General features: G+C 38.6%; 1 long non-coding RNA gene across 2 annotated transcripts; it reads left to right on the forward strand.

Annotated features, from left to right (window-relative positions):
• Positions 1-9,576: 9,576 nt before the first annotated feature.
• LOC140948413 (uncharacterized) lies at positions 9,577-13,499 on the forward strand. 2 transcript variants are annotated; one of them, XR_012167038.1, is made up of 3 exons: positions 9,577-9,757; positions 9,843-9,968; positions 12,395-13,499. It is a non-coding gene; the product is annotated as an uncharacterized lncRNA (long non-coding RNA). The 2 variants fall into 2 exon arrangements; XR_012167039.1 differs by having other exon boundaries at positions 9,863-9,968; positions 12,395-13,498.
• Positions 13,500-19,574: the final 6,075 nt, after the last annotated feature.

The raw sequence follows: 19,574 nt of genomic DNA on the forward strand, positions 1-19,574 counted from the left end.
TCTTCTGTTTGCAGTATGGTTTTCAGGTATTTTGGGACCCAGGGACCCGTTCAATTATTGTTAATTAACGGGCCCAGAAAGCTGTTCAGGGCTGTTGATTACATTCAAGATCGAGGTTTCAATAGTCTGGCAGACAACAGGGGCATTTAAACAAAGAAAAATAAGGCGCCTCCTAAATATCCCGTATAAAGGGCACATTTCTCTTGAAATTTAGGTAAGACGCCTCGTAGCTAAGAACAGCCCGCTAACATCTGCTCTTCGATAAGACGCGTCTTTGCTGAGTCGCGTAAAATCTATCATTTATACAGGATAGTTTGCGTTTTATTTAGGACGCTTCTAATGGAAGACGCGTACTTAAGTTATTTTTCTTGGTATATACACTATAAAATTTGAGTGGTTAAAATAACCAATGAAATTGTTGCAAAGTTCATCAGAGAGATTCCTTTTGTTTAGACCAATTTAGATTGGTTTGAAATAACTGGATTCTTTAGATGTGAAATAACTAATTAAAAAGCAGTTAAAATAAATATCAACAGGTTATTTTTACCTTCTTGTTTCATTGTTTTTAGTTCAATATTTACGTTGTTTTAACTATTAATATACGTACGGTAGTTTTAACCAGTTTCTTGTAAGTTAGAATGACCAATATTTTTGTTTAAAATAACGTAATTTATTAAGTTAGAGACCATTTTAAATTAGTTATTTCAACTATTTATTAAGATACTACTCGGGGTGCATCTGAGAGAACCCATTTTTTTTAGTTACTTTTTGTTAATATAACTAAAATAGAATAGGTTACACGAAATTGTTAATTTCACCTTAACTAATGACTAGATTTAACCCCCGTAAGAGGGTTAAAATAACAATTAAATAGACCACATTGACAAACAGATTCTGTTGCATCTTGATTAAACATGCACGTAGTCGAATGTATACATTCAGTAAAAAAAATGGCGTCCTCGAATGCAAAATATAGGACTAAACCTTATTTTTCCAGGTATGGGAACTTAACTCTTATTTGTTTTTGCAACTGCCAATATTCATATATTTAACTGTAAATGTATAAATGATATTATTAAAAACTGAATCAATGGATAATGCAATTCTAGCATTTTGAATAGCTTAGCCGTTATGGTATATGAGCTATTATACCATGCTCTCCATATATGGTCGGTGTACGCGTCAGTTTAAGATTGGAAGCTAGCTGAGATTTTTTTTCGCGAAGGATAGAGCGGCGCCCGAAGCAAATCGTTTTAATTCATTTCTTAGAATACTAGAAATGCAATTCCATCGAAAGAAAAAAGACAAAAACAAACAAAAAGCCACAAGAGCTTGTTTGAAAGTTTGTCGAAAAACACATGAAAACACATGGAACTGAAGTACCTTGACCAGCTACGAAAGAAGACAAGTCAGGGTGTTGTTTCTTCATGATCGCGAAGCCATTCGTCGATCGAGTCACTCGCCGATAGATAACCGCGACTTGTTTATCCGACATCAAGAATATAAATCACAAGTAACCAGCTACAAATACAGGCTATGCAGCCATTCACTAGAGCAATCAAGGCGGCAGTATAGCTTCTTTTCTCGTTCAGCAAAACCAGCTTGTGGCTTCAAACAACTTAATAACAAGCGTACGAGGTAATAGTTTTTCTCTGTTGTTCTTACTTTTATAACTGCACCGAAAATCCCAATTCACAGTAATTTCGACGGCTGTCACTTAAAATTCTTCTCCTTTACATTATCTGCCAGGTTTTTTTAGCTGTTATGTGTGTAAAATCCTAGAATCCCGATGAGTTTTTAAAAAACTAATGTTCATCAATGTTTTGATTTTTCATTCATGCAGTCCAGGCGAGTCCGTTCGCGCGTTGACAGTTTTGATAGACGTGTGTCATGTGAATAGTGGAAGTCCCTTGTCTTTTTCGGTTTGTTCTTGTCCGGGAGATTCAACGAGATTTTGTGGGCGTTTTTAATAAAACAATTATTCCACTCGCGCTTGTTGGATATGAGATGATTATAGCCAACTCGGCGCTACGCGCCTCGTTGGCTATCTATTATCTCATATCCAACGCGCCCTCGTGGAATAATTGTTAATGAGATCGTGCTGTAACAGTTCTGAGTGCACATTTCACGGAAATTATCTACAGCATTGAAGAATTAAAAAAAGTAGTCTTTTCTGTTAAAGCAAAAGTGGCAAAGTTAAATAGAACGAATTGCAGGATATAAGCATTTAGCCACTTACAAGGGAACTCCCCTGGGAACGTTACCAAATTGTCCAACATTTTAGGATCAGCTCAACTGTAAAAGAATAATTCTGATCATGCAAATTATCAGTTCCTTACATCAAATTTCCTAAAATATAGCCTCTTCAAAGGATTCAGATGATGGGGAGCAGCACATTCCAGAAAGTAAGGAAAAACCGACGGGAAGTTCCTAGCCTGTGGGCAAGCTCTCAGGAGGCTAAGAACATGCTTTCCCCTATTTCTTTTTTTTTTTCCTCACTCTGCTCATCACTTCTTGCCCCTCATCATGATCTTAATGCTTGGAGCAGGCTTGCAAAAATTATACATTTTAAACTAAGGGGAGTTATTTTGTTTGCCATTCTATTTCAACTTGCTTACCACTGCTTCCAACATTTATCGGCAGTGCATGTCTGCTCCTTTGCATCAAAATGTACTCAAAAAATAAATGCACGTTCTTGCTATGACCACCATGGCCTTTAGGATAGTCGGCATTGAAAAGACATAACAACTAGGACGTAAGGTGAAAACTGCACTTAAAATATGGATGGTTTTGAAACGACAGACAACCATTCCTTCCGATGCCAACACCAATGATTGAACATCATCAATTGTTGCCCCCGCCGTTGAAATGAGACGTGGCGCTGTTGTTGCACGTATTTCGTTTTCTGCATTCACATCTGAATCATTCTGCGAAAAGAAAAAATGATTTAATGAAATTTTAAATCCTGGTCATTCCTTAAGAGCGGATGTCAATAAATATCGGCCAGAGGTCTACAAAAGTGGAAAATCGAAAATTCGCAAAAAAATTGACAAAGTAGCACGAGGTAAGCTATTAACATATTAAATGTAATTTTTACTTCGATCCGATAATTATTCTCCACGTACGGGGTGGGGGGGGGGGGATTATTGGTTTCGCGCCTAACGGACCGGGTTTTCCAGGCCCGAGACCATGTGTGACAAAAAAATCGTTTTAAAATTCAAATCTATTGTAATGCGAACAATAAATCACTTATTCAGAAGAGTACATAATTGCACACATTTTAAGTGGTGATTTACTCAGTTTGAACGAAAGTGTAATATTTTGGAGATTTTTCATTATTTTCAATATTTTGAACGTTTTCGTTCAATGAAAAAATGGCAAATTTCAAAGCCCAAAATCGTCGACTGGTACCTCCATTTCAGTGACGAGTCTTATACCAAGTTAAAGAGCGTTATCTCTTCTTTCAAAATCTGTTTTCAAAACTATGGGCAACTGAAAAGAAAATTTTTGAGGCCAAAAAATACAAGTAGTATTTTTCTGAAATTTGAGCTTTCCAGACTCGGCGGGCCGATGCTGAAACGTCCCAAAGCACAAACTCAGCCAAAACGCTAAAAAATCTTCAATGTTTGCTCAAGTTTGGGCTTATATAAGATAATGTCACAGTTTTTCAATGATCATGAAATTCAGAATCCGGGTAGTTAGTCAATCAATTGTGGCCCTGGAAAAATTTGAAGGAAAAGAAACTACGAATTTTTAAGAAAATGCTTTTTTCGTGAGAAGGACTCTTAAACGCTTACAAACGTCAACAACTAGCTTAAACTATAATTTGTGTATGCTTGCATTGCTCGAAATCGCGCGCATTTACAAGGCCCTAAAGCTTTTTGCTGACTTGCAAGGACCCATCTGTTATAAAGATCCCCAAAATAAAGGGATAAATCTCATAGTTTATTAGATATAATATAATATAATCGTGTAAAGTTGGCTTTTCATTTTCGCATAAATTATGACCTAAATTTGGAAACCGCTGAATTTCTCGAATTGGGTCTTTGCGATTTTGGTGAAAAAATGCCGGCAACAGCAGATTTTAGACGCAGACCTCAAAGGGGCGTGGCATTATAACCACGTGACATTTACTCCGATCGCCAAAAATTGTATGTTATATTGTAGATTGATCTATATGATATCCATTCTATGTGTTAGACTTACGATAAAAGTAAAGGTGGGGATACCAGAAAGCTTCAAAGTAGGATGGTACCCCCCCAAACAACTGGGTCGAGTCACCTTAAGTTGCAATAAATAACTGGCTCTTTGTAGCCTACAAACAACATGCTGTTTTTCGTTACAAGTAATTAATAAAATAAATTTCGGCAAACAAACAGTTAAGTTGAAAAATGATTTTACAAAAGTCTTAAAAGCAGGTCTCTTTTTCGTTTTTAACTTGCAATATCGGTCAATTTACGCAACTTTTGGTTCAGGTTTTGTTTGCTACTGCTTTACAAATGGAATAATAATTACTCACAGACAATACTGTGTAAAGAATTGTTGAATTAAAAAAACAAAACTTGTCAATTTAAGACAAAAAAAAGTAGTTTAAAAACGAACTAAAACATTCAAAACGTTTTGATTACGTGGCTGATGACGTCATGTCCCTCTTTTAGTCATGAAAAAATTATCAGGTAGAACATTACTTTCCTGCAAATTTTCTCTGCCGTGTGATGAAAGGTTGACTCTCTACGGCCCTCGGCCTAGTCTCCAGACTTTTTTGCTCATGTTCATTACCCCCTTAAATTTTAAATGCCGGACGTCAACAATTTTCGTCTCGGAATTTTGTTTCCGTCGATCAAAACTCAATATGTTTTCCCAGAGGGAGATTCTTAGGAAACAAAATTCACCTTTTTTTAAATTTTCTCCGATTAGGTTTTACTGCCTCAGAGAGTAAAGGAAGAAAAGTAATCAGCTCGGCCTCACAGTGGGAACTCTTTAACCTTGAGGTCGACACTATCTTAAAAATGCTTCCGTTTCTGATGTAGAAGTTTTGACCAGCCTCGCACATCATGAATTTACGGAAATCATGTCCAAGTACCTTTACGAGTCCATTGGAACGCAGGAGTTTGTAAGGCGACATATGCATACTAACACAAAGTCCATGCATTGTTGTTCCAAGCACATTACATATTTCCTTAACGAAAGCAGCCACCATCCTTGGACTTGGTCGAGAGAGCCTTGTTGCTGTAGCAGTTGACGAAACCCGGGGAAGGATCCTACTGGTAATGTTTTATTGTGTTATCTTCGAGTAGCCACAAACAACTCTCGTTTTATTCACACACTTTTTTTCTGTCTATATTGTATTGAGTATACTTCAATCATTGCAGCCTTCTCGTATCAAGCGTTCGTTCCCCTTGAACAGCAGTCGGGAAAACGCTAGTTTCGTCAAGCTAGCTGATGCGCAGAACGGGGACCGTGAAGACTCGAGGTACAAAATTTTCATTTCAGCGGAAGACAGTAGCCTTTGTTCAGTGGTACAAAAAATGATAATGCAACACTAAATTTTACTGTTATCTATGTAGGGTGAAAAAAGGTTACTCTTCAATGTCTCTGTATCAGTAAATTGGCAGGTGTTAAAGTAGACTGACAGAACTGACCAGCGTTGTGCCTTCCACATGCAGTGCTTTAATTTGTATTTGGTTTTATTCTAATGTCACTCACTACTGGTTTAAACAGAGAACAACAAAGAACAACAACTGCAACTGCATGCTTAAAAAAATGTATGTCGGCATGTTTTGCTTTCTTGTATGTGAACAGAATTAAGCTTAATTTCAGTGTGTTACAATGATTTTTGCTGTTCATATATTGAGATTAGAAAAGGTGTTTTAAAGTGAAGGTTATTTTTTGTACCAACATCTAGAATTGAACAGCACTAAAGAAAAACTGAATAGAGAAATTCCAGTGATTACCGTAGTAGCTGTCACAGGAACTACAGAACAAAGCGCTGTAGATCCAGTGACTGCAATTGTCGATTTGCGCAAAAAGTTTAGAACAAAGGTAATTATTAGGCTAATGAAAATCAGTTCACCATCACCATTACCATTACCATTACTATTACTATCACATAATCATTATCATCATCATTATCATCATCATCATCATCATCATCATCATCATCATCATCATCATCATCATCATCATCATCATCATCATCATCATCATCGTTATCTTTATTGTAATCCTTATAGGTTTATTATGTCGGCATGGTCACTTTTCATCACTTTTTCGTTTTTCTAGATAGAGCCAATACACCTTGTTTTTCTCATCTAAACTAGCAATGGCATCTACTAAATCTAATCTACTAAATATCCCACTTATGTTTTTACAGTTACAACTAGGGTCTTAACTTCAGCATTCACGCGGATGCGGCCTGGGGAGGATATTTCTGTAGTAGCTGCGCACGCAGCCAAAGAGCAGTCCTATGCCGACAGCCAAAGAAATAGGATTTGTTCCGGAAATGTACCTGAGTTCCTACGTCCACGAACTGTAATCAGCTCTCCACCATCGTGATACAATTACTGTAGATCCGCACAAACTTATCCTGGCGGTGCAATCTGTTATAGAGACAGAAGGATGAACTCATTTCTGTCAATCACCACTAAAGTGCTTTACTACCATGGAAAAATGATTCTCGGTGACGTTGGTATCGAGGGATCCAGGGGCAGCTGCTGTAGGGGTCATGATGGCAACGGGGTAACCATTCACGACTGTTTTTCTGATATTGGTTCAAAAGCAAAGAAGATATCCTCAGTACAAATCACAGGTAGCCCAAGTTCACTATGAGAGCCCTGATCAACATTATCCTACTTAGCTAGTTTTTCATTCATACAGCAACAATTATAAGACGTTTTATGAGAATTACTTCTTTTTTTTACCAGATTTTCAATTTTGATGATTTTATTCCTCTACCCGCCTCAACCCGCCGGAAGTACAAGGAAACCCATGCTGACCCACCATGGTAGGGGGTGGGGAGGTAATTGGATACCCATCAAATTTCCTTTTTGGAACCCCGGATCGGCAGTCCAGAAGATTTACACTTTTGGAAATGTGCGAAACAATAGCGTGACGTCACAACATTCGGGAATTTAGAACTAGAATAGGGTTTATGAGCAATGACACAGCTGTAGGAACATAGCCTCTCTGGCTTAGGCTAAGGGCTAGTCACATCAATTTACATACTCTTTTAAAAAATCTTTTCTTCACATTTGTTTCTTTTTTCAATTCTTTTGTTTTTCTTGTTTTTTGTTTTGTTTTTGTTTTTGTTTTTAATTTATTTCCACTTTTTATACCATTAAGAGAACTACTGAAATCTTGGTTGGCATTTAAGAACCATGACATTAACGCTTGGTCAGGGTCAGATGATTGAGCGGTTCCAGGTTCCAGAAATCGCGCCCAAATCCCTCAGCCTTTCAGTGAATAGAAGCCCTGTCCGGGATATGGTTTTCGTGTCAGCACGTTTCATGTCGGTAGAGTGTGAACATGACCCATAACAACTGTGTGAATTGATCATGTGACAACTATCCTTGCAGTCACGAGAATTGCGAGAGCAAACGTTTGCCGGAACTAATGACATCCGTTCTCACTCTATGTAAATGTTATGTGGTCCATGCAGTGTAAAACGGCACTCCGATGAGTAAAACGGCACGTCATGGTTACCCTGAGGAGCGGCCAAGTAACCGCGTTCCATCAATCACGCGCGCGCAGGTTATAAAGTCATCGGTTAACTAATTTAGGCTAAGTTAGAAAGTAACGTTGAATTAACGCCGGAATTTGGACGAACTGCACAGAAAAAGTGCACTAAGGTAAGAGCAACGATTTGTTTCATCCTTACAGGCATTTTACATTAATATTTTATTCACTGATTTGCATTGACATCGACGAATTTCTAAAAGCTGCTATAAGTCGGGTTAGAGTTTAATGAAAACTATAAAATAGCCTCATATGTTCATGTAAAACGAACCAGCACACAAAAAAACTGAAACAGCACGAAAAACTGACAAATGTACTTGACACTGATTTTAAAAAAATTATAATAGAAATAACAGAGACAAATGACTCTTTAATTTACGCACCAGTCCTTGTATCAGGTTGCTCAAAGAAGGTCAATGCCAGCGACTTAAGTACCAAAAACCGTACGTAGTCTTTATAGATAAGCTTTCAAAGTAGTATTGAACTGAACTTCAATTTAACTGATCTGTTGACCGTGAAATCTTAAAGTATTTTTTTCCTATCACAAACCCTTGACAAAACCTTTTATAGCGCATGACTAAAGTTATTTTAGACTCCTGCTTGCCCAGAACAGCCAGATTCAACAAAGCGATCGACGGAGCATTGAAGACTTTATGTAAGAAAGTAATCGGAAATTATAAAAACTTACGTTTGATTTGTAAGTTTTCGACTTGTGATCACGCGTTAGTTTTATCTGAATTATTGTTTAACTTCAGATCGCTTTGAAATTATTATTATTATTCGGTATCAATGAAAAAGAAGAAGGAAAAAAAAAAAAAAAAGATATTTGAAGGCAATTATTCTGAAAATGTTAGAAGGAAACGGCCCGGGCTTCTTAAAGCAGTTAAAAAATTTCCAGAGTTTGTGCGATGCAGTTAATTTGTTTGGCTATTGCACAATTGCACGTCTATGTATACGTATGTAAGTAAATTATTCACGGCACTTGGCGCTGTCTTGACGTCAATGCTGGGGATTGAAATTAATTAAGGCATAAATACAAAACTGTGCAAACAGTGTGATTAGGTTTCACCGTCAATATTATAATTGTAATCGTATTTTAACATTTCAGAAAAGAGATTGAACTTATGGTTGATAAAAATCTCCCATTTGCTTACTTCTTCTTTTTTTTACGAACTGACCTGCTTTGATTTCAGCTGTTTTGTTAAATGACATATTACTTCTATTTCGAAGGCTTCGAAATTACTATTTCCTGCTCCGAAAACCACCGAAACGAGATGCCTGACATGCACTTTTAAAAAGAGATTAATAAGCTTTGTATAAACCAAGTTTTTGTGTAAGGGAAGAAAGAGAAAACCTCTGATGTATCCGTCAGATCCACGCTTTCCCTTCCGCGTGACTTTGCGCACGGTATTTCCTGTGACATCAACAATGGCGTCATCACTTGGTGCAGCTAGTAACGCAAGGAAACGTGACTCGAACGTGACGAACTGGGAACATTTTCCCAGCACTACTCGTATTATTTACCTACTTTAATACTAATCTGTTTAAGGGGAGCTTCATCGGCTTAGTTACGTTCTGGTAGCGCCTCTAAGCGTTCATAATTGAAGAAGCGGAACAGGACGAACTTTTTCTACTGCTTCTACTTCGTAAATCTCAGAATAGTAGCATCCGATTAACTGCATGAGTAAGTTCACGGGCTTATTGTCACGATACACATACACGACATTATTTACAGTCAAAAAAATGGCCGCTGAACGAAAATACTGTCAATTGTTCTGAAGTGTTCCACCCGATTCACTCAGAGGGTACTGGGTATCACCCGTAAAAATGATACCCAAATTACCGGGTATCACCCGCCATAGTACGTACTATAGTACGACTGAGAAAGTGCTGTACCGGATGGTGCAGGATGATGGATAAATCGTGTTGTAATTGCACGTTTATCGGTCTTATTATAAAATCTGTTGCAGCACGCTGTCACTGAGGTTATATTTTAACGTGCAAAGCAGTATTTAATGGGCCGGTAAGTTGTGAAAGCCTTTATTTTGTTCATTATTTTTGCCTTCGTTGTTTACCTATCTTTTCTAGTGTTGTTGACACTTTAACAGACCAGTTCGTTTGGTTGCAGGCGGACACTGCGGTAAGCAGGAGAAGAACAGCTTAGTGCGAGCATTTCGGATGATGCCAGTGAACAGGATCGCGACGATTTATGACGTAGACTGAATCTTTGGCAGGTATGTTATGCAGCTTACCATTTCGCATTCGAACCTCGCTTTCAGCGATAATTAAACCAGAAAACCTCTAGATGTAAACTTAAGCTTAGCACTGATCTTCGCTATAAAAAGACTGTCAAGGGTAGACGATGTGTGTGCCAAGTTACGACAACCTGCTCGAACGACAACTTTTCTAAAGAAGGGTCGTTTTCAAAGAACAACAGGTGTCACCTCTGTGACTCCGAAGCTGGTTTTCTTCGTCGTTGCTTGGACTGCAGTACAACAGCAAAGGTTTGCGAATCTTGTGCAGTTTCACGACAAACTAGATATTTTTCATCGTCTGGAAATCCTTAAGGTACTTAAGACTAAGTTGGTCCCTGATCTAGGTACGTAAGTTGGTATAAGTTGCAATACTGAGTACGAGTTGATTGAAAATGTAAATTTCTACAGGTTCAACCCGGACTTCAAATCAAATTGTTGTAAATCCAGTCAATCCCCCTTATGCTTTTAAACTTCATGCTAATTATTTTATTTTTGAAATAATGTACGTGGTAGGTTACCTACCACGTGGTACTAAGAGAAAGCATTTGCATTCTCAGCTGCTCTAACTGCCATGATCTCATTGAAGTTGCTTAAACTTGGCTAGAAGTAGAAACTGCTCTCAGATCCCTTGGTCAACTACGTTATTTGTCAGTCATTACAATTTATCATTTTGCTTTTTTTTCAAATTATTATCTTATTAAATTTTATATATAGAAGTTGCAGCAGACGGTCTAACATGATTTTATAAATATATACCTGCCTTAGTATCACGTGCATCCCCAGCTGCCTCCAAACAAGCCTTGGTTTCTGTATTAGCTTGTGTGCACCACCATCACAAAGATTTTCCTTGCTTCCTGTTATTCTGTGGTTTTACAGATCCCATTTGAAACCAATGTATGCATTTGAAGCTGCCCCCATTGTTGGTTTGTCATTTTCAGGAGATTTCCTTTCGAAATGGTTGAAAAACAAGTTTATTTAAACTAGTTTGCATGAAATATAGGGCTAAAAAATGCATCTTTGATCCTTGTTTCATGCTTTATGTGCCAGATTTGTTATTGTGAAAAGTGCACTTAGTATGCATTCCAGCTATTTCTACAGGCACTCCACGCAAATCATTATGGAAACAAATAATTCAACAAATAGAATGTAACAGAATTCAAAACCCCAACTGGCACTGGAGGCAACCATTAAAACTATTAACAATCAAGGCTGCGACTAAGAACAAATCAGGCAAGTGACCACAGCAGGACTTGAAACAAGGACTGCTAGATTGCAACTTGTCTGATGTGGTTTCTTACTCAGCCAGTCCCTTCCTCCTGAGTATGGCATTCCATAATTTTTGTTTACGAGGAGGAGAATTATATATTCAGTTGAACCTCCACGAATCACTCCACAATGGCCACGTCCCTATAACGGCCATTTTTTGGCGGACAGTCCATACATTCACTCTTGTTTCAACCTCTCTACAATGGCCACTTTCTTCTGTCCCCAAGGTGGCCTCTGTAGAGGGTTTCAACTGTATTACTCTTTCATCTTACCAAGAACCCTGCAAAGTGCTTGACAGACATCAGTGCTCATTTAACATCCTGCTCTCCCTCGCCTCTTTTGTATTTATTGTTATTCCTATGATTTAAAATGTGGTGCTATAAAGCCAGTCGTCAATGATTTCTTTAAGTTCAATGTAGTTGATTTACACATCTGCTTAATGTGCATTGATTACTGTGTTTTATATATTTTTGTACTCTTACAGCACATAACTTAAATATTACTCTTTTGCCTTTGTCAGTTCTTTAGTATTTCAAGTGGTTGTTAATGAACATGTTTGCAGCTGTGAACCCGCCAAGTTTTTTGAATTTACCAAGCTTAATCTTAGGGGTTCCAGACCAACCATGCCAGAGTTGGCATTCAAATGTTTTGAATTATTTTGCATTTGAATATCTATAGCTTTTAATTTTTGATACCAAGTTCTAAAATCTTTTAGCTGTGTTTATCGTTTCCACCATGGCCCTTGTCCACCGACCAGGCAGTGTTATTGGGAGATATCAGCCTGACTTACGTTAAGAAGTCAGAAACATTCACTATAAAATTATTAATCCATACACACAGGGAGTGGTGATATGTTTTAAAATTCAAAATAATATCCTTAGCATTTCCAACCTGTGTTATATGAAGATCCCAACAAAGCAGGTATTTAGAGGAGAGAAATGCTCACAATTTACAGGATGAATTTAAGTTCCTGAATTGCAAAGTGAAACTTTGGGGAAGCAAAAACATAATACATGATGGTGTGAAAACAAAGCTATTAACAATACTACTACTTGTGTAACACAGACAAATGTGCAAGTAATATTCTCTAAAAGCAATGATCAAATAAATCTCTTTTCCCAATTTCATTTTACATGCAGGTGTCTGCTACAAAGGACAAGGGATTAGAGGAAGTGAAAGAATGCACTGTCACAGAGAAGAAACCATTGAAAGAGAAGGAGAGATGTTACTCTCTGGAAGCCAGCTCACAGCTTAAATCCTTAGTGGCCTTTTACTAAACCCAAGTTTTGCTATCAGTTAGCCTTCCACTGACGCTGTCTTTCTTTTGGCTCATCACACAATCCTCTTCAAAGAACATGGCCTAGGAATGTCTGCATGGGAGGCTAGCTATCTGTGGGCTGGCTTTAATACTTTCATGTAATTTATATGTCTGCTATAGTCACTGTTTATGTGATTGAAATAAGTATGCAAAGAAGCTGCATTTGTGTCACCCTTATCAAAGGCACCCAAAGTTCATAAAACTAGTGCCCGAGTCTTATATATTGTCAAAAGAATAATATTACATTGCATTATATGGCAGAAAGATGAGTAAATGAGTTTTCAATTAAAATTGTGTTCCTTGCTTCTAGAAGCATGTCTTCTTTCTTTTGAGGATTAGGGATACAAATTTTGTAAGAAGTGTTTCATAAGATTGAAAAGCAAAGCAAAACAAACAAGGGATGCAGACTTTTTACGGCCCATTTTTTTCTGTGCCCATCCTTTGATGAACTGAATTGAATGCAAGTTTCAGATGTTAACCATCAACTTTGTTTCAAGTTATTGGTAGAGGACAAGTTAATTATAGTGAGTAAAAAAGGTTATTTTCTATATTTTGTAGTTCTGGGCCCAGTTGTTGGAAGGCCGATTAGCGCTTAACCCGGGGTTAAATTTAACCCGGGTTTCTTATTCTGGCGTTCAAAAGCATTTTCTGGGGTAATTTTCTCTGTTATTTTTAGAGCTTCCAATCATCAACTTGTAGACAAAAAGAATTAAAACTGAAATGCTTTTTAAGCTTTCAAATCTGAATTCAAATCTCGCACTAACCCTGAGTTATCTTAACCCAGCTTTGAACAACTCGGCCCTGTGTGATTCACCGTTTTATACACAAACTGTTAGATTGATGCCGTATTTCAAATTGTAGAAAATGTTGTTGAGTTGTGGGTGTAATTTTAAACCAAATATTGTTATGAAAGGCAAATGCATACACTTAACTTGAAGACAAATTATATTCCATTAATGTGTTTTTTTTACATTTTGTAAAATTACACTACATAAAAAGGCTGCCGAAACTGGCAAAGACGGCACACTTTTGTATTTAATCTTACATTTTGAGTGTGGTAGGCCATTCCCACGTTCCTTTGGGGTCAAGTGAATTACCCGAAAGCAGACCTTTGGCTGCAAAAAGAGTTTGTGGGTTGTAACTTGCCAGTCCCCATAACCGTAAGACGTACAGTGGCAGATGCAGTGAGAGGGTCGGGGCGGGGTCCGGACCCACCCCTATCAGGCCTGCGGTTGTTTTTTATTGCTTGTTTGACCCTGAAAGTTTTGTATCTATAGGATCGCATATCACGACTCAACTGGTTGATTTTTCATTGAAACGCGCGGTACCTTTTGGCACGAAATTCAGGCATATTTGAAAAATATGTAATTTTGAGAGGGTACTCTCAAATGATCTGTTCGTTTCAGGATTCCGAATCAAAGATTGGACTCCCTAATTAAAAAAAATTCTGGATCCGCCCCTGACGTAGAGCTTTGCATCTACTGCATCGAGCTAAAAAAAACGTAACCTTACTTCAGAAAATACGAGGAACGTAAAGGCTGGTTTTCACTAGCCGACGACGGAGTCGGAGTTGTAATCACAAGCGTAGAGCTTATGATGTAATGAAAACATCGTTCTGATTCCGCTTACGACTCCGCCGCTTACAATCCGCTTATGATCCAGTAAAAAACAGATTGTCAGAGTCGGAAGCAGAAGCGGATAAACTAAACCAATCACAAAGCGTGGGAACGTGCATTGTGATTGTTTTAGCCTTCCGCTTCTGCTTCCGACTCCGACAATCTGGTTTCCACTAAAACATAAGCGGAATGTAGGCGACGGGAGTCGTTAGCGGGCTCGGAAGAAAAAGGGAAACTGCGGATTTCATCGCGCTTGTGACTGCGCGTACGATTCTGTTTTTGATTTTCACCAGGTCACAAGCGCTCTTACAACTCCGACTCTGACTCCGAACTCCGTCGCTAGTGAAATCCAGCCTTTATTGAACACTTAAACGGACAACACGCGACGTTTTCCGCTTCGTAAAGGCTGGTTTTCACTAGCGACGGAGTCGGAATCGTAAGAGCGCTTATGACCAGTGAAAATCAAAAAGTGGGAGTCGTAAGCGGAGTCAAAAGCGCAACGGAATCGGAGTCAGAAGAATGAGAACGTTTCCATTTCTTCCGACTCCGCTTACGTTCCGCTTATGATCTAGTGAAAACCAGATTGTCGGAAGCAGAAGCGGAGGGATAAGCCAATCACAATGCACGGTCCCACGCTTTGAGATTGGTTTTGTTCTTCTGCTTCTGCTTGCGACTCCGACAATCTGGTTTTCACTAGATCATAAGCGGAACGTAAGCGACGGAGAAAGAAAGCGGAATCGGAACGCTGCTTTCACTAGATCATAAGCTTTACGCTTCTGATTACGTCTCCGACTTAGACTTCGTCGCTAGTGAAAACCAGCCTTTCATAGATGCCACGGTATCTCGTTCAGTTTGCCCTTAGAGGAGAAAGTAAAATATATTTCGGAAAATGAAACTGTTTCCTTTTGAGGGGCAACTTCTAAAGGTCCAACATTTTTGCAATGTCACATTGAAGACATCTCCCTCCCAAACTTTATTTTTTAATCAATGAGTATTCCGTTCAACAACGATAAGGGCGAGGCTAAGGAAATGTCTGACTGCTACTCCCGGAAACAGAGGATGATGCACTGGATAGTGAAACAAAATGTGATTTTGACCATATTGACAGTGCATTGTTCAGGTATTCGGGATGTTATTTCTTGTCCTTAGATCCCATGTCCTAATGCACACTTATGTGTAGAAAGGAACCAGCAACGGCGTCAATAGAAAATCTGGAAAAATTCGCCCGAGGGTAAGAGGGTAATTTGAAGAAAATGACGAATAATTCAAAAATGGCGAATGCCAAAGGTTTAATTAGTGAAAATTCTAAAGAGATGGGGGTTTAAAGGGGCCCCTTGAAAAGTGGCGATTTTGACAAAAATGGCGATATGGTTGGCAAAATTTCTATTGAGATGTTGACAGGGCTCTCTTGACAAGTGGGGATTCGACGAAAATGGCGAACTTGCATACAACGATTCAAAAATGGCAAAGGTGACGACAAATCACCTAAGGGTTGGCGAAAATTCAAACTTGACTCAAAAGAGATGTCGTTGTTGCGTACGTTTCTGGATATCTGATCTCCAAATGGTGAGGGGAAGGTCCAGCCATTCAATACGCAAGCTGCCGTCAGCTGGTGCCCCGGGTGAAGATGTAGAATTTTTGGGTTGACGTGAAATTAGTATGTTTCCCCTACTTTTCATGAAATATGGGCCACTACGCATTTCTTGCGAAATAGTTTGGGACTTCGATGATGAGCTGCCGTGAAATCGCTATGTTTCCTCTAGTTTGCAAAAAATACTTTATGATAATGCATATAATGCATCCCATTTTATACGAAATGCGAAATAGTCCGCTGCGCTGGAATGAACTGCTGTGAAATAAGGATTTTCACTAATTCCCATGGATTTTCCCCCTCCACGCGCGCCCCTCGCGCTCCCGCGCCCGAATTTCCCCTTTCCCATTTAACACCTACCCTCAGACTTTGTACATGAGATATGACCAGAAATGCACGCATTGGCGAAAATGGCAGAAATGGCGATTGATCGCCAAAATCGCCAAACCGTAAGCAAAAAAGGGTTTGTAATCGGCTCCGAATTCAAAAAGGGGTTTGGGGGCTAGTTGAAATGACTTGTGGGCTAGTACTTAATTGCTAGCTACAGCTTGCCTGCAAGAATGGCAGGCTGTAAAACTGACTTTCTTTGCACCCTAAGGGACGTCTTTAGTTATATAATTTGAAGGGGCCACTTTTTGCATCCAATTTGAATATTTGCCAAATTCTGGATATCACAAGCCCTCTGGCGATTTTCGTCGAAATCGCCAATTTCGCCAAAATCGCCAGTCTCCAAGGGGCCACTTTTGGCATCCAACTCAAACCGTCAGAGGCTGACGATTTTTCGCCATTTTGCCATTTTCGCCATTGTATCCATTTCTGGACATGAATGGAGGCGTACATGGAATATTTTGACAAATACGCGGTTCTTAGATCCCATTGAAAATGTGTGGTGTTCCACTACTTTTCCTGGAACGGATCCGGTTTAATATGCGGAGTTTTGGGGTTGCAGTGAAATTACTGTGTTTTCACTATTGACACTATTCTATCATGAAATATTGGGCCACGACGCACTCTTGTTCTTAGATCCCATTTTCGTCGGACTGGGAAATAGTCCATCACTCAAATGAATTGCTGGGAAATCAGCGTTTTTCTTAAAACATGAAAGAAACATTATATGGAAATTACGCATTTCTGGCCTGCAGATCTCATTTTGTGATGCATGGGGAAAACCCCTGCTCTTGAACGGATTGCGGTGAAATGAGTGTTTCCTACTATTTTTCACTGAATATCCGGGTAAATATGCGGAATTTTCGTCGGCCTTCAATTTGGAGTGTGGGCCACTACGGAGTTTTATAGTCCTGGGGTGCTTACCATTTGACAGAAAATGTCGGAAATTCCGGATGGAAGGTAAATGGTGAGGTCACTTTTCGGAAATTCAAACCGAAAATTAAGGAGTACGTTTTGAGGTAGTCCCTTCATTCCGGTTGGTACGAACCAAACGGAATGTTGCTTACCATTAACCAATTTCTTGTTCCTTCTCGGTTCCAGACACACGCTACACAAATTTGCCCTTTTTTTGAATTCAAACCCTAACGGATGTGGCATTTCTACGGTAAACTGGTAAATCGCTTACCATTATGCTTTCGACACCCCAACCGGATTTTTCTGTCAAATGGTAAGCACCCCAGGACTTTAATAAATTGCTTCGAAATAAGTAGTGTATGTCACTCTGATCAATATTATTATAGTTTTCAGAAAATATGGTGCCAAAAACGCTTTTTTCATCCTAATTTCTTAGTATTCAATAAATGCGAAATATATTCCAGCACTTGAACGAATTGTTTTCGCCAGTGTTTGTTGCTGTGAAATTATTGTATTTTATGTGAGTGAAACATATTCCGTTACTTCGATGAAGTGAGGTAAAATCAGGGCCTTTCCTCTAGTTTCCATGAAATATAGGGCTAAATTTGCATCTTTCGGTCCTTGGATCCCATCTTCTAATAATCGCGAAATAGTTTGGTACTTTGATGAGCTGCTGTGAAATCAGATGTTTCCCCTAGAATTTTTGGAATATTATGGCCAATACGCATTTCGAATTCTGGCCCTGAGAATGGCTGAGATCTTCCAGTTTTTTTTTTTCAAAAGCGATATTGTCCGGCAGTTCCATAATATTAAAATTCCTCTAGTCTAGTGGGGTTTATTTAACTCCTTACAGTGGAGGTTTTTTTTTTTTGAGGGGAGGCGGGGGGGGGGGGGGGCGGTGGGGGGGAGTTTTTTTTACTCCAAAAAGGAGTTTAAAGAACTCTTTTTCAGGAGTAAAAATCACCCAGATATTGACGAGTTGGAATAACCCCCAAAAAGGAGTTATCCTGTACCTAAAATTGTTACTCCACTTGAACAGAGCTGAGAGTTAAAGAAGCTCCAATAAGAGTAAAAACAACTCATGTAAGGAGTAAAATAACCCCATTTTCGGAGTTATTTTAACTCCAGACTGGGAGTTAAAACCGGAAATCTTTTTTAGGAGTTAAAGTAACCCCATAAAAGGGGTTATCCTGTACCTAACAAATTACCTAAAATTTACTGTGTGAGTTGCTGTGAACTGAAGTGTATTTCCACCAGTTTGCATGAAATATGGGCCAAATAGACATTTTTGACTCCTAGATCCCATCTCTTTAACGAATGCGACGAACTGCCGTGAAAGCATTGTGTTTCAAAAAGGCAGTTTTGTTCCCTGCTTGGATCCCACTTTCTAATAATTTGGAAATGTTCAGTGGGCACTTCGATGAGTTAATGTATAAATCAGTGTGTGTTTTCAACTAAAACCCGCGCGACTATAAAGAACCTGAGTTTTAAGAACCTGTTAGGCTAAAATTTGAAAGAAGTTCTTATTAATTCGTTAAAGTCTATTTGCTCTTGGGCAAATACTGAAGATAAGTCAACATTGAGGAAATGTTGGGGAGACTTAGGTGCCAAGAGTGTAAAACTGTTAGAACTGAGTGTAATTAGACAAGTCAGCAATTCAGTTCTTCTTTTTAGTATAACATAACAACAAAACATTACAACTTTATTTAAGTGTCGATGACTTTAGCTTATAAAAGCTAATTGGGGACACTGAAAAAATAGGAAAAAAAATTATAAAAAGAGTTGATACTTAATATCATAAGCTGAATTTATAATTCGCTAAAATCTAAAGTTTATAAAAGGTAAAAATTAAAAGATTACGGAGTTATCCCCACTAAAATATAAAGAAAAATGCTAATCTGGTACGCAAATTTCAAATGAAGAATCTGTTAAAGCTAACTCAGTGAGAAACTGCAGGATCTTACTTGTGGGTTTTATTGTATTTGTCATGGAATATTGGGGCAACTACGCATTGCTGGCCTTTAGACCCGTTTACTACGAGGAATAGTCCAGCATCTCGATGCGCTCAGTGAAATCAGTGTATTTTCACCAACTGCCATCAAATACAGCTGTCAAATAGTGGTGTTTCGTGCACGTTATGTGAAGTATTCCATATTTCTCTAGGAGCAGGGATAACAAGCTGAAGGGGATGTCAAAATTTTTTTTTATTTTTTCACTTGTGTGAAAGTTTAATGCTCAGTACTCAAGGTCAGTTAACTCATCTCTGCAGTTAATTAATACGCTCCCTGCATTTGCGACAATAAAATAAAGAGGGCCGACGGTGCAGCTTAACTAAGGGATCAACTCTTAACTGCGGCTACTGCGCCTTCAGAAAAACATATTTTGCTAAAAACATTTTTATTTTACGATTCAAATCACATTGATCTTAACATCCTGAAATATACTTCATTTTAGGCAAACAGTAATCAAGTCTCTCTCTTGAATTTGCCCAC

This window comes from Porites lutea, chromosome 9 (assembly GCF_958299795.1).
Source record: "Porites lutea chromosome 9, jaPorLute2.1, whole genome shotgun sequence".
Lineage (NCBI taxonomy): Eukaryota > Metazoa > Cnidaria > Anthozoa > Scleractinia > Poritidae > Porites > Porites lutea.